At 39.2% G+C, this 16980-nt stretch overlaps 1 protein-coding gene across 1 annotated transcript in view; it reads left to right on the top strand.

The window, feature by feature from the left end:
• The window catches only part of LOC135704806 (chaoptin-like), a 267836-nt gene that overhangs the window by 244373 nt on the left and 6483 nt on the right, over positions 1-16980 (top strand). The gene's annotated exons all lie outside the window — the stretch shown is intronic.

Below are 16980 nucleotides of genomic sequence, written 5' to 3'. Positions count from 1 at the left end.
TCCAGACAACACACGCGAATTCCAGTAGTGAGCGTACCAATGAACAGTAAAGGGCTTTAAAACACAGAGGATCACGAAATTCCTTAGATATCTTGAACATGAATCCAAGCTGTCGATTAGCTTTGTCGATCGTGGTTGAGAAGTGGCGAGTGTATGTGAGCTTTTCATCCAACATGATACCGAGGTCTTTAACGTGATCGACACGTTGAACTGCAGTTCCAGCAACGTTATAATCAAACAAAATGGCAGTCCTAGTTCGACGGAAACTAATTACGCAGCACTTTGAGATGCACAGGACCATAAAATTACGTTCACACCAATCATTCAAGATTTCAAGAAGGTTTTGTAGTTCTAAACAGTCGGCATAGCCTCGAACGACTAGATAAATCTTCAAGTCATCGGCAAAAAACAATTTACCTCCACGTAGTAGAATAAACGTTACATCGTTCACAAATAAAGAGAAGAGCATTGGTCCCAAAGTGCTACCCTGTGGAACTCCTGATCTGTTCGAGAAACAGTACGATGAGTAGTTTCCAATGCATACAGTAACTTCACGTTGCACGAGGTACGATCTAAGCCAGCTGCAGAAGGAAACAGAACATCCCATTTTTTCAAGCTTTGCTAGCAGAACGTCGTGCACAACTCTATCAAACGCAGCTTTAAGATCAGTGTAGATGGCATCCACTTGAAGTTTCTTGCATACATTTTCCATACAGAACGACGTAAAGCTGACGAGATTAGTTTCCACGGAGCGGCCAGGAAAGAAACCATGTTGACATGTACTTATGTAATACTTGCAGGAAGCAAACAATCTCTCATTTATCAGCGACTCAAACACCTTAGATTCAACCCCAAGCGAGGTAATCCCACGGTAGTTTTCCACATTGCGTTTGTCTCCTTTCTTGAAAACAGGGAACATAGTAGACCGTTTCCATAGTGCGGGAAATTTCTGTTGACGAAGTGACAGGTTGAAGAGCAAGGACAACGGAGCAGCTAAGATATCGGAGCATTTTTTTAGGACTGCAGATGGAATAACACTCGGACCTGGTGAAAATGATGATTTGGCTTTACTCATCACAGAGAGAACCATTTGTACATCTACGGCAAAAACATCCATGTTTACGACGTCGGTTGGCACATCACGGACGGCTCGCTCAATTTCTGCTTGCGATGGGAAGTCATTCGAGAAGACGCTTAAGAAGTGCCTAGCAAATAGGCTGCATTTGGCCGCAGTTGTCAATGCTACGTCATTTCCGAGAAACATTTTTGACGGCAGTCCAGTTTCCTTCCTCTTAGTATTCACAAACGACCAGAATCCCTTGGGGTGGCATTGCAGATTATGTTGAGTACGAATTACATACCTCTTGTAAAGAAGCTTGTTGTAGTGGCGATAATCATTGCTGGCAATTGAAAAATTTCGCTTGGTAAGGGTACATCGTCGATGAGTGAGAGCACGGAAGAGCTCTAGATCGCACTCGTTTCAGGTTGCGGAGAGTAGCGTTAGACCAAGGCGGTTTTCTTGGAGGTTGGCACTTCAGTACTGAAGCACAAACACAGTCGCGCAAAAGGCTATTATAGCGAGCGGCTGCTGTATCGATATCAAGGTCATTCAACACGTTCCAGTTGATCCGGGACAAGGAACGTCTCAGCAAACGGAAATCGGTCTTCCGGAAATTGAGCCGAGTGGCAGTCATGGTTTCATCAAAACGAATTTGAGATCCGTTCGCGATAGATATATCCAAAGCAGGGTGGAAATTGTCAAGAGGAACGATGACATCAGGCGCTTCAACGACGACACAGTCCAGAAGTGCACTTTCGCTAACAAAAACCAAGTCAAGAAAACGAGACTGGAAATTGGGAACAAGGTTTATCTGGCTCAGTCCATGAAAAGCCGTGCCGTCAACAAGCAAGCGGCTGGCAGGAGTAGTTGAAGATGCAATCGGATCTGGAAACGCATAACCCTGGCCTGAGGGTGACCAGCTAAGCCCAGGCTGATTAAAATCACCAAGCAGAAGAAGCACATCCGTTATATCAGCCATGGACGATGCAAATTCTGTAGCATCCAGATGAAGCTGCATTGTGGTGCAGTCATGTCGACGTTCAAGGGGAATATACACCGCTCCAATGAGGATATCCCGCGAAGTGAGGCTGACCTTAACCCAAACCGCTTCAATTGTAGTAAATAGTTGGTTGGAGATTACGCAGGAGGCGAATTCGTTGGAAACAGCGATGAGCACACCACCACCGCGAGTACGAATGCTGTTGGATGAATTACGGTCTAATATGTAGACAGTAAAAGAGTCACCAAACAGTTGCACTGAATTGATCCTCCCATCGAGCCAAGTTTCCGTGAATACATAAACGTCATATTCCCCGTCAAGCGCAGCCAGATAAACATCGTCCAATTTAGTCATGAGCCCCCTGGTGTTCTGATAGTAGACACGTAAACCGCTAGAGGGTTCGGTGCGAGCCGTGTCAATGATAACTTGTCCAGGATCCGCACGAGAGAACGGTGAACTATCAGGCAGCGAAAGATCACCTGACGTAGAAAGGCTCGAAGTGGTGGCCATAAGCGAAGATGAACTGAAACGAAGTGGCGGATCAACAGTTGAATTCACATGGACGAGTTCATACTTGCCGTAAACGAATGGTTGGAAGATCCCTTCACCAGGCCCGCACACAGGGCCGGGACGGCTGCAGGTCGCTGGCGGGAATGGCTCGACTGTGGCGGGAGGCTCGGGGGCTTCCATGATGCCAACGGCAGTGCGTCCCAGTAAACAAACAGAAGTTGATTCATCATAATGGTGTAAGTCGTCAATCTTCGGCAGGACTAGATCAGAGGAGCTGAATGCTTCTTCCGGTGAATTTTCTGTGGAGCGTCTCGGCTTCTGGTATGGTGGGGCTGGTATACTGTTAATGTTATCTTCAGACCACAATTGTCGAGGAGCAGACATATACAATGGCACTCTGGAAACCATGAATTTTTCAGACAGAGCAGTTGTTGCTTGCTGATTATACTTGCCTACAGTTGGAGTTTGGAAGACCCCCTCTCCTAACTCAAACGCAGGGCTGGGACGACTGTTTAACGCTGGCTTCCACAAGGCTAGTTGCTAGTGTGCGTCCGAGTGTCGAGTTGAATAAAGCAGGTTGTGCTTTTATCGGAAATGATCGGCTGTAGGCATAATACATTTCAGGAAGTGGATTGTTCGAAATAATGTCTATGAGTGCTCATTGCAAGACAGCGTGATATAGGCTGTAATGTGAACGGGGTATAAGGTGGGTTAGTCAGATTTCGTGAGTGTGTGATCATTCGTGAGAAATCGACGTTCAAAGTCATTGTTTACGTTTTGAGTTAGACCCTTATGACATGTTTCCCCTGATTTATCAATATATTGTAGCACGTAAACGTCACTTCTGAAAGAAATGACGTCTGCGACAAAGTTGTAATTTAGTTTTTAAATAAAGCTCATAAAAATGCATACTTTTGGAATGGTCAAAACTCTTGGATGGAATAAATGGTGATTGATAAACTAATGAAACATTTCAAGCATAACTTTTCAAAAAGACGTATGTAATATTTGATAGGAAATTAGAAACATTGGATTGCAATGTCCATATGAGATCATTAAATCCTATATAAAAGTTGATACCTTTTTTTTTAATCTGTTTTTGCTATAAGTTGGATAAAGGGATGACGTTTAAGAGGATTATGAATGTTGAGTTTTGGCAAATACGGACAAGACTTTTGATAAAACAAAATGATACACCTTTTCCTTGCTTGCTACTCACATACACCTTGATTGATTCGTTGTTATCACATTCGACTGGCCCACAAAAATAAAAGTTCTAATTTTCCACGGGCCAATCCCTAGATTTGTGTACCATTAGGTGAGAAAAACACTCTCTGAATGTTGGCCTATGGATCTAATATTGGGCCCATCGCTAAAAATCTGCTATTTGCCAATTTTATCTAGATGAACGCGTCATTGGGACGGTACTAGCAACAATCAATACGAAACTAACGATTTTAAATTGGCTCACCACTTTAGTAGCCTATTGGTCCCAAGCAAACGATTAATGTACCCTATTCTAGTTGAAATTCTATTACTACACTATGTTTGTTTTGATTCGCTATGAAAGTTTGACAGATAACATCAGGGGTGTGTGGATTCATGCAGAACATGCAGGGGTGAGTGAAATAGCTTGGGACTGCTTGGGACCGTTGTTCTGGTACTGAGTGAGCCAAAAATAATAATGATTTTCTTCGGAACCCAGTGGTCTTAGAGTTACCTCTATGGTACTAGTGGCTGTTTTTGGTCGCTATTGAAAATTTATTCGATTGCTGAATTTATGTATGGGCCCAAATTAAGGGCATTTAGGCCGACATTACATCCATTTCCCCTACGTAACAGATCCTAGAATCCGCTGTAAGTGAAGCTTATTCGTAGGACGTGATCTCGAGGGAAAAGGCAGATGAACTAGAAGTACACATTGTTCTACAAATGTCAAAGTCAGCTAGACAGGAAATTGTTCGAAGTTATCGAAGTTATTATGGCTGATTGGCCGAATGAAAAACGATTGCTTCCGGACATTCTTCGGAAGTATTGGTCTTTTGGGACGAGATGGCAGTATATGAGGGATTTGTTTTTCGAGCACATCAAATTACAATACCGAAAAGTCTGAGAAGTAAAATGCTCAAAATAATACATGCACGACACACAGGAATCCAAGGGTGCACACGTCGTGCGAAACAAACACTGTTTTGGGTTGGAATGACTACAGAAATAGCAAAAATGGTGAAGCTTGTAAAAAGTACCAAAGATCTAATGCAAAACATGAAATTATTTCTTCGGATCAGTTGGAAACGAGTATCTGTTGATAGCAGATAGTTATTCCGGATTTTTTATTTTGTTAAATTGAAAGAACCAACAGCGAACGTTGTTATGGAACACCTGAAGCGCTGGTTTGCAATGCATGGGATACCACGAGTCCTGTACACTGACAATGGGCCTCAATATTCAGCTCAAAACATTGCAAACTTCAGCAAAGGGTGGTCATTCGATCACGTTACGTCTAGCCCTCATTTTCACAGGAGCAATGGCCTTGCAGAAATATTCGTGCAAACTGCCAAAAATCTGCCTTAAGCAATGCGCGGAGGATGGTTCAGATGTTCAATTGGCCCTTCTAATGCTGAGAAATACACCAAGAACCGAATTACAAACGAAGAATTACAATCAGCAAACCAACGACTAATGAATCGTTGAATGCTAATGTTGTTGTTGAATGTTCTACCGTTCCAGCAATGGAATGTGTCCTCAAGCCGCAGGTGATTGACAAAGTTGCGGAAGTGTTGAAGCAGAGACGGCAACAGCAAAAGGAGTATGCAGACAGGAAGAACAAGCGGTAATGGTGAAGGATATCAAGTCACGCCATTGGAAAGGAGGGAAGGTAACTGAAAGACTAGAGCAACCAAGATCGTACATCGTGCGTCTAGCAGACGGTAGTTTTGTTCGCAGAAATGTTCGAGATATAAAGCATAAGAAAACATCCAGTGATCGGCGAACACAATCGTGAAGCGTTGCCTTGCAGATTGCTATCCACAGTATACAACCACACAGATGACGATCCAGAAGTAACACCAGCGTTCCAGCCTACAGGAGATGACATTGCGGACCAGCAACTGAATGATTCAAGTAATGCAACTGTTACATACCAAGAGCGGACGTGTAGTCCACACGAATCGAGATAGAAACTTTGAATCTTACTAGTCTGCTGAAAAGGGGAGATGTGACGGAAGTAGTATAACATTTGTTTAAGAGTATTCCAGATCGCCTTTATAAACACCTTGCCTTAACAATTGACACACATACACATACATATTTCGTCTACAATGTACAGACTTCATCAGTGTCTTGTACTAATACTCGATTCAGTACAGTCGAGTATTAGTACAAGACACTGAAGAAGTCTGCACATTGTAGACGGAATACGCGTATCTGTCAAGAATAAACAAATAAGGTAGTGGAGTTAAATGGAAATTACTAACAACAATCAATACGAAACTAACGATTTTTAATTGGCTCACTACTTGACTAGCCTATTGGTCCCAAGCAAACGATTAACGTACCCTATTCTAGTACTACACAATGTTTGACAAATAAAATGAGGGGTTAGTGGATTTTCCTATGTTTCGAGGGGTGAATCGATTAGCTTGGGACCGAAGAGAGTACCAGAACTGAGCCAAAAAGTTGAGCACGTTTCTTCGGGACCTATTAGTCTTAGAGTTACCTCTACACGGCGAATGAGAACGACCCAAATTTGAGTTTAGTTCACTCATAATCGCCAAAAGTGCAGGAACTCAGCGATGAGTAAAATTTGTCTCATGGTTTCCTGTGGAAAACCTAAAGAATCTGCCGGCAAATGAGGAAATTGACGAAAATTTTATTCAGTCTCGGAGTAGTACCAATAGACTGAGTGAATCCAATCTTTACTTTTCTCAAATTCTGGAATTTTTCCCTGGAAAATCCTGGAAAAACCTGGGAAAACATAAGGCAAATTTACTCATCGCTGAGTTCCTGCACTTTTGGCGATTATGAGTGAACTAAACTTAAATTTGGGTTGTTCTCATTCGCCGTGTATGTAACTGATCCTTCTCTCTCTCATTATAGTGATTAACGTGTTTGTTTACTAATGCAATTACGCCCAAATCTCAAATCACTCCGGACATGTCTGAATATCACAGTGGTCACCGCTTAATACAATAAACCACCGTTAAGCCTTTGAAACTTGCCGTATTGGCAACCTCTCCTTCCGCCTCCTTTTGTTGGATGAAGCCTGGATCAATCGTTTAATTAGTTGCCGTATGTAAGCGGTCTGATTCAGGTAGTACTGCTTTCCATTTTTCTCCATCCCAATCCCAAGGTAATTGTGATCGTCTTCTAGCTGGGTCAGATTGAATTAATGTAACACAATGCACGAAATCACAGTTTTTGTTATCAAGTGAATCTTTGTGATTTACGAAAAAATGAATGAGATTTTGACGAAAGTTTTTTTGAGGATCAAGTGGTCAATTCACAACACAATTCACACATACAATTTGAACTGATTGATAGCTGAATAAGACAATTTTTAGTTAAAGAAGCATATTTTTGCATGAATAAGCTCTTATTCAGCTTTCAATGCTTGTTGGGAATGGCTAAAGGCGTATAAGAGCCACCTTATGTTAGACGAAAATCTTTCATAAGTCGCATTTATGAAATGCATATGTGTTGTTCATAAGTCGAACCTTATGAAATTATTAAGTCTATTTGCCTCAGTGTAGAGAATGTGTACACGGTAAGAAAAAAGTACCCAACGGCCGATTCACTTTTACCTACTTTTGACTAGTTTGTCTGATTTTCTCCTTCTAATGTTGTCAAAAACGGAGGAGCAGAACCGATGTGCGGTAAAAGAGGTGAGGAGAAAGGAAACTAGTGGACTCTTTCGTTCTCGCGTCTTCTTATGCAGCAACAGACGTGACGTCACGTCTGATGTTGCATAAGAACACCGTCGGAATGAAAGAGTCCACTAGTTTCCTTTCTCCTCACCTCTTATACCGCACATCGGAGCAGAACCACCCAACAGGGGTAGTAAAGTGTGGGAACCCAACGTTGAGTATAATCCAGGGTGTCTACTACCTGTAAAACCTGGAAAACCGGGAATTTACAGGGAATTTTATGTTTTTTTCTGGGAAAACCTGGAATATTCAGGGAATTTTGGTTACACTCAGGGAATTTTCCAATTATCACTTCATTCGTAATTCAAAAGAAGTTTTTCGTTCAGTTTCTCGAAACGTTTCTTATACCCCATTCACATTACAGCCTATATCACGTAATATAGGCTGTCTTGCAATGAGCACTCATACAGAGGATTTCCAGGGAAAACTAGATGTATGAGTGCTCATTGCAAGACACCGTATATCACGTGATATACGCTGTAATGTGAACGGGGTATTAAGGACACTGAACTTGACAAGCATCTGACGAGACAAGTTCATTCAGAGAGTCTTGTCACGCTCGCTCTTCGCTGATTTGTATGTGGATGATCAAAATCGTCGTAAAAAGTAAACAGCCGAAAAAGAGAGACTGGCAACCGTCAAAAGGAAGCATACGAAGGATGTATTGTATAAGAATAAGCATGCCAGACAGCAGGCCTACATAGAATTTTTTTTTTGAGCTTCAGAGAGGGTCGGAGATCTACTGAGAAATTTGTTGAGCTTCAGGGTAGTTCGTAGATCTTGAGAACAGAACTACAAACAAATTAAAAGTAATTAACAGAAATTCATAAAAAACAAAATCACAAGAGAGGTCGTAGATCTTCAGATAAATGTTCAAAGAAATTTTCAAAACTTCAAGCATGTAAAAATAATTACTATAAGCGAAATTTTGCAAATCTTCAGGGAAATTCGTATAACTTCAGACAAGTCCAAGAATCTACAGTGAAATATAAAGTATGTCACAGAAGTTTGGAGATCCTCGAAACATTATTCAACATCAGAAAAGTTCGTAGATCTTCAGAACAAAGCTACAGAACTTTGAAAAAAAATACAGGACTTCTGAAAAAATCACAAGAATCTCAGAAATGTTAATGGATCTTCAGTAAAAATTGCAAAACTTCAGGGAAGCTCGGCGAATTAAAAAAAATATTTACACGATTTCAGGAAAATTTGTAGATCTGGAGAGAGACATTTAAAACTTCTAAGAAGCTCAAATATTTTCAGATAAATTTTGACAAGTTTAGGTAATCTTCAATTTTCAAATCTTCAGGGTAACCCGAGAGGAATTTACAAAACATCAGAGAAGTTTGCAGATCTACTGAGAAATTTATTGAGCCTCAAGTTTTTTTGTAGATCTTGGGAATAGAGCTACGGAGCTTAAGACAACTTTACAGAACTTTAAAGATATTTGCAGGAATTTGACAGATAGTTTCACAGTTTCACACAAATGTGAGATCTTAAGAAAAATTCGTTAAATGTCAGAAAAGCACCTCAATTCCAAAAACAAATCGCAGCGAAGTACAAAAGTACAATATTTTACAGAACTCCATGGAAGTCGGAAATAGATAGATCTAAAGAACTTCAGAGAAGTCCGTAGACCTTAAGAGAAGTCCGTAGACCTTGAGAGAAGTCCGTAGACCTTAAGAGAAGTCTGTAGAACGTCAGAAAGTTCGTACGTTTTTAGAAAAATTTGCAAAACTTCAGCAAAACTCACAGATTTTCGGGAAAATCTTTAGATAAATAATCCACAAAGAAATTTAAAGAACTTTATAAAAGTTCGGAGATTTACTGTGAAATTTATTGAACTTCAAAGCAGTTCGTAGATCTTTAAAGCAGAAGTACTGTACTGTCAGAAAACTTTACAGAATTTGAAATAAATTTTAGGAACTTCAGAAAAGTTCAGAGGGTAGATCGTAAATCTACTCAAAAATTAGCAGATGTTTAAATAAATTTTCAGAATTTTACTGCGGTTCTTGGATTTTGAAAGACATTTACAGTTAAGTTCACTGATCTTTAGAGATATTTGCACAGCTTCAGAAAAATTAGAAAAACTTCAGAATACTTCCTAAAACTTCCGGAAAGCTCAAAAATTTCTAGATAATCTTTTAATTCTTTAGAAAATTGTATAGATGTTCAGAGATATTTGCAGATATTCATTGAATCATAAAAATCTGCAGAGAAAATTACAGAAATTTCGTGAAGTTGTTAGATTATTAGAAATTTTGTGAACATCAGAGATAATTGTTGATCTTTAAGGATCTTAAATCTTCAGGGATTCAGGAACTTTGTAGATTTTTAGGAAAATTTGCAGAACTTCTGAAGAACACACAGAACTTCAAGAAATCTGTAGAACTACCTAGACATTTGCAGATTGTCAGGAAAGATTGTTGATCTTTAAAAAAATATTACCGGAGAACAGAAACAAAACTTCTGGGACGTCAGAAGGTTTGAAGACCTTGCAGAATTGAGTTGTTAACAGAAATTTTCAGAACTCAAGGAATCATGTATTTCTAGTGAGAACTTTTCCCACTAGCTTATTTAAAGTTGGTATCGACATCCTGGCGAAGTTTTGAAATCCATTTTCATCTTCATATTGCAGCTCTTGATGGACAAGATGAGCCAGATCCCTGCCGGTGTTCCTCCTGAGCAACCATTTCCTACTCCACAAAGGTCACCTTCTTTTTCTCATTTTATTTAAAATAATAAAAGCAAATACGTCTGCCGAAACTAGAGCAATTTTCCGGTAATTCATGATGGAAGTATTTACTTTTGATTCCTGATACAGTTTTGTTTTGAAATCTTAATTGACAGTTCTTTCGACATATGCAAGCAGTGTGAACACCAGCAAACAGGGGGGTTCGACAAAGTGTGTCGAAAGTAAATTCGAGCAGATTTTTCATTATGGCGGTGGTCAAAATCAGACCAAGAAATCAGATAGTCTCAACGGACCTTAAGAGATTTTAGACATGTGAAACCATGATTTATTCTGTCTTGGTCTTCCAAACAGAGTTGGACTCAAACATATTATCAAAATAATATTTTGTTTTTGAAAACATATTGTTATCAAATTTTGATCTATCGTATTATCGAAATAGTATAGACAGGTTTCTTACTTGTATTTATATTCTTGAATTAACACAAATACCAAAAAAGAATGTAATATTGATTGACGTAATGCATGTTACTGTATGAATACCTAATGTGATTGCAAAAACCAAATACAGTATTACACCCATGGATATAATTTCTTTTCGCAAATTATGTGTAGGATAAATGCACCAAAAGTGGAGGTACTTTAGTGTAATATGTTACTATGGTGGCTTATAGAGTCTCCCTAAGCCGCTATAGAAGTACATTGTACTAACGTACCTCCACTGTTGGTTGTACAAATTAATATTAAACAACCTATGTGCATCTGTTCTGCTGTAATATTCAATAACTTTTTTGCTGTGCCGACTTATAAGTACAAACGCCCAAGTTTTAACAATCGAAAATAACATAAATCAATAAGTACATAAAAGGGATTCCAGATGGATAAATAGATAAAATAATAATGTGTATAATTTGTATGCACCTGGAATTTTTTTCATTCGACCTGGAAAAACCTGGAAAACTCAGGGAATTTGATTCCTTGGATTGAGTAGACACCCTGTAATCATATTTACCTAGTTTTGGGTACAACTAACTTACTTTTGGGTAGAAAGCGAGTAGAAAATCCATACGAATTGCACACAAGTAAATGAAAACTACTTTGGTCAGCTTTACATACTTTTGGGTTCCTACACACAAAAAATTATCGTTAATTAAATTGAAAAAACCATTGGTAGAATTAAAAGTTTGCGTTGGTTCTTTTTGGTAGAAAGTCTTTAGCATTCAAAACAAAAGTCAGCCAACTGTCAATTCAAAAACAACTCAATTTTTACTTTTAAAAGTAGAAACTTTCAAATCAAATTGTAGAACTGTCAATATAAAAACCCATGTTTTTAAATAGACTCACGAAAGCATTTAATATAAAAGATGGGCATTTTTAACGCAACGATGTATGTTTTCATTTCAAATATGAATTATTTTTTAATTCGACTATATGCTTTGAAGAAAATAACAATATAAATATTTTATTTAGTATATATTCGTTTATTTATATTTTTGATGATGACTGAAAGGGCACTGAATTGTGGAATCTTCCATGAGAAGCATTTTACGCAAATGATACCGTTGGTGATGGTGATGGTGGGAGTAGGCTTTCTTTCCGGCAAGACTGACGAGGCTGCTCAAAACACATAAATTAGTAAAATCGGAAGCATGATCGAAAGTTTTCGAAAATTTCATCAACCTACCTCCAAATCCCGTAACTGGAATATCCTTCCGATCCTTCCACTTGATAGCGTCAGAAGAGAAACAAGCGCGCCGGCGGATGAAAATGTGGGAAACTGCTGCTGCTCATGCATGTTAGCTGCTGGTTTGCTTTCTTTTTCACATGTCTAATTTGGCGGGAAACGGTGGTCCAGTACTGTCAAAAACTTTGCAATGAAGAGGTTTTTGACAGTTTTTCGACTTTTATTCTAAAAAATACACTTTTAAAATTACAAGCCGAAAGTGAGAGCAACACTTTTAAACCAAAAAAATATGTTTTATTTTGAAAATTTTCATAGTTAAAACTACGAAATTTGGCAAACTCAAGGGGTAGGTCACTCCGCACACCAATCTTGGGTCATCTTTTTTGTCAGTGTGCCGCAGGTGTGCCGATTGTGCCGGTCATAGAGCAAGCTGCGATTGTTTGTAAAATACCCATCCCGGCAACCCGGTATTTCTGACACCTTGAATGTTTTGGTTTGAAATCGCATGCAAAAATGGGATTGAAGATGACGCGAGAAGTGGCGGGTGTGCAAAATTGTGGTGTTTTGTGTTCATATGATAATAAAAGTCCTGTGTTTTAGGGTTTTATAATGCCCTCAAAGGCAGTTCAGAAACCTAGCCTTTCATGATGTTGAAAAGCAACGGTTTATCAGCGGCCGGAAAGAGATGGAACAGGTGGGGAACATTGTTAGATACCGAATATAGAGGATATTGAATATGACTTGTAGTTTATTTTGTATGAATTGCAGCATTATTTGAATTAAGGGTGCTAATGGGGTCTGATTAACAGCCTTTTTCTCTTGAGCCCACTCTAGAACCTACATTTCGTATTTAGATCTATTAGTGCACCGAGAAATGAACTGCTGGTCTATACAATTAGAGGATGTTCCTGAATATACAGACAAACAGCACGTAATGTTGTGAACAACTTCAATGACAAATGTTCAGCAGTGCTTCCATTTTATTTACAACAATACAATGCCTACGAGATTGTTCCAACGGTAAGCCGATGGATGTGCCCAAGCTGTGCCGAAGCACAATGTGCTGAGTGACTTACCCCTTGGGCAAACTTTTAATTTGATCATGCAATATTTTTATAGCAACAATTTTTGTTCTTTGTGTGTACGCTATACATGGTAACCGCAAAATACCCAATAATGACTATAAAAGACTCGATATTGACTACACACTTAATCTAGCTCGGTAAAATCTCCAACAGCCGATAACCTCGGCATTAACTTTTGCTGATATCTCTGCAAAACATCTGTTTGTTAGCTGATATCTTAGCAAAATGTTATTTGTTAGCTGAGTATCGGCAATTGTTTTACTGAATCTCAGCAAAATAAATTGCAGAAATACTCGGCTGTTGGAATCTCGGCGAAAAGATTTAAGTGTGTACAAAGTAAGCATTTTCGAGGGAGACTGGGACTACCCATTAAATGAGTTAAAATATTACCCACTTATAAGTATGTGTTACTCAAAAATGAATACTTACTACTTATTTTTGTAGTTGTAATTACTCATAAACGGGTAAAATTTTACTCATTTACTGGGTAGTCCCAGTTTCCCTCGAAAATGCTTACTTTGTAGTCATTATTGGGTATTTTGCGGTTACCGTGTAGTGCCGACATGAGTGGAAAGAACTTTCTTTTAGGTGCCTTTTTCTTAAGCCTGGTACGCAGCTGAAAAGAAAACGGAAAAGTAATTTTTGAGGATTTTTCCCAAAAGAAAATTTGACAGCTATAGGCAGCTAAATTTTGAGATTATAGGGAGATGTCGTCAAATTGTAAAATCAACGCTTATTAGTGTTTATGTTGTTTAAATGCATCCAAAACATCAGTTTTGCAATAAACGCCAACATTACCTAACGGAATAATTGATCAGACCATTATTCCGCAAGGAAAGTGAAATTGCATTCAGAATGCGCCACCTTCATGTCGATCACGATACTAATGTAATCGATCTTTCCTTTACCGATTTCTTTTGAACTGCGTACTGGGTCAAGAAATGCTGAGGAAAAGTAATTTCTTTTGCATTCCGTGTCCTATCCCGTAGCACGTAAAAACGTCATTACTTTTCAGCTGCGTACCAGGCTTTACCGTGTATGTTTCCGTGTATTCAGCTCTTTGGTAAAACTGGTCAAACAATTGAAAACGGGCTATCAGCTTTTGAAAACAAATCTTTGTAATTACCACGTGTGTAATTCCTCGCAATCGTAGACCGCACGCGCAAACCAATCTAGGGAAACTAAACCCTTAACGACTATACTGTTGGTTTGCGTGGGTGGCCTACGCTTTGTGAGGAAAGGACTGACAAAATTTGTTCACACAAGCCGATAGGCCCTTTTCAACCCTTCACGTTGGAAGTTCTTTGATTTTCTTTTAACTTCTCGTTTGAAGTAAAGAGCCTAAATTTATAAAGAGGCTATATGTCAAAATTGGAACAATCGATTGTCTGTCAAAGTCATAGGAAAAGTCATTCCAATCGAGCAGAAGACCTGTCAAATGGATAAGATGTCGTCTCTTTATAAATTCAGGCTCTTTAGTTTGAAGTTCACTGTACCACTCCTTGACAGTTCTCTGAATTTGTCAGAACCGGCGGCTGTAGTGATCACGTCTTCCTTCGGAAGGGAAGTAGAGCCATTGGTCCCGGCCCATGCGTGTTTGAATGGATCCGATATCCTATGCAGGTGTGGAAGCTGCCTTCCTGCACATTCGTTTGCCGTCAATGGATGGCAATCGATGTCCGTCGGTGATTGCCACTAGATTGCAGAACAGAGACCGACGTCAAATAAAGGAAAGAAGAAAAAGTAGAAGATTCATTCGACAGAAGTTCTCTGATCCTCTTCTCTGAAGCTATGAGATCCTCTCCTCGGAACTCTCCTTGGAAGATCTCTAAACTTCTAGTAAGAGAGAAGTTTATTGTCGTTGGAAGATATTCTCTGAACCTGAACCGGAAATTCCCCATATGGAAGTTCTCTGAATTTCTCGTCGGAAAACCTTCGAAACTATGCTCAGAAGTTATTTGAATACCTCGTCTGAAGTTCTTGTCAGAAGATCTATGAATTTATAGTAGGATGTTCTTGGAAGTTCTCTGAACTTCAGGAAACTCGAGAACGTCACGGAACTTCTGACAAGTTTACGGAACTTCCGACATGTTTCGACGAGAAGTTCATAGAACTACTGACGAAAAGTTCAGAGGACTTGCAATGAAAAGTTCAACGAATTTCCAGGGAGAAGTTTAGAGAACTTCCGACTAGATGTTCAGAAACCTTCTCTGAGATTCGCTTCGGAATTTCCTCTCGGAAGATTTCTGAACTTCTCGTCAGATGCCAAAACCTCTCCTTGGAAATTCTTTGAACTTTTCGTCGGAAGTTCTCTGAATTTCTTAGAATGTCTCTGCTTGGAATTTCTCTGAACATCTCCTCGGAATTTATCTGAACTTCTCTTCAGAAGTTCTCTGAACTTCTGCTCGGAAGTTCTCTGAACTTATTGGCGGAAGTTCCCTAAACATATCGTCGGGTGTTTTCTGAACTTTTCGGCAGTAGTTCTCTGAACGAGAAAGCTACAAATTTGCAAAAATTTACATCGAAAAATTTTTCAGCATCAAGCTGAAAGTTCTCAGAACTTCTTCTCTGAGTTCTTGTCGGATGCTCTAAACTTCTCCTTGGAAGTTCTCTGAATTTCTCGTCGTAAGTTCTCTGAAATTGCCGGTAAATCTCATTTTCAATGAAAGGTGTCAAGCGATATTTACAGAGATACTTCTGACACAATCATCGGATGAGAAAACAATGAAAGAGATCTTCTTCCAAATCTTATCGATTTTTTTTTTGCCATGGCAGAACGTGACAGTGTCTGTGGTGTTGGGGTCATTGCAATTACTAGCTCATTTATTGATATTATTGTTATATGTACCGCGACATGCTTAATAATATATTTACTCAACATATTACATACTGTTGCTTGTCTAAATTCATCTAAATTAGCTTGAAATTTAGATACCGAAACCGTATGGAAATTATTCTCATGAGTGCATGAACATTAGAAAGTGACAAGAAAGCTCATGATAGTGAGAGAACAGGTTTTCTCATTGTCCGTGATATTTACCAGCTCTGCCTCGCAGTTCATTTGAGCAGATGTTCTCTGAACTTCTCTGAATTTCTTATCGGAAGTTCTCTGAACTTCTCGTTTTCCGAGAATTTCACGGAACTTCCAACAAGTTCACTGATTTGAGATTAAAGTTCCTCGTGAAATGCTGGGAAGTTTTCTCAGAAATTGTAGGAAATTTTCAGTAGTTCCCTCCTGACGATCCCTCGAAACTTCGCTGAAGTTTCCTCGAAACAACTCTGAATTTCTCTCGGATGCCTGTGAAGTTCCTTTATAATTTCTCGAAAGGTGTGAGCGAATATGCTTCCGGAAATTATCTTCCGGCCTCCCGCTTTCCTAAATTTTCCTTGGAACTTTCCTGAAGTTCATCTAGAACTGCTAAGAAATCCACTAAAAACTTCTCTCAAAATTGTATATATGATATTGAGATATGTACACTAACCCCACAATTATGGATCACCTCCATTTGATTAACACGTTAGAGTGACTGATCCATAATTGTTTTTAGCTGATAATCCATAATTGTGGGGTCAATGTACCTAAAGTTTCCTCTGAAGCTATCTTCGTGAAACATGTTTGCAATGTTCAAGCTTCATCGATATTATTGATAATCACAACTTAATTTGATGTAGTTTGAGGATGGTTTTTCATTTCAAATTTTAAGTAGAGTTGCGAACTTGTGGTTGTTCAATGCTTGATGTTGCATCTTTGAAAGCTGAGCAAAAGTTATTCAAATAAAAGGTTATTTCGATGATTTTGAGCCTTTTATAAATTCAGCTCCCACTGGGTGTTGAACTGGCATAAAAATCCATTTCCGTAGAAGCTCGATGTTGTTAGTTGTTGGAAAATTTAACCTGCTAATGGTCCTCTGCTGGCCGAAGAAGTCGTCTCCACTCTACTCGATCCATGGCCACAGTTTGCCAGCCTCGTAGTCTGCGAAGGGTCCGCAGGTCACCTTCTACTTGGTCGATCCACCTTGCCCGC

The sequence above is a fragment of the Ochlerotatus camptorhynchus genome, unplaced genomic scaffold (assembly GCF_037179485.1).
Source record: "Ochlerotatus camptorhynchus isolate MF236.1 unplaced genomic scaffold, CSIRO-AGI_Acam_v1.1 ptg000248l, whole genome shotgun sequence".
Lineage (NCBI taxonomy): Eukaryota > Metazoa > Arthropoda > Insecta > Diptera > Culicidae > Ochlerotatus > Ochlerotatus camptorhynchus.
This window is presented reverse-complemented; position numbering and strand designations above follow the sequence as displayed.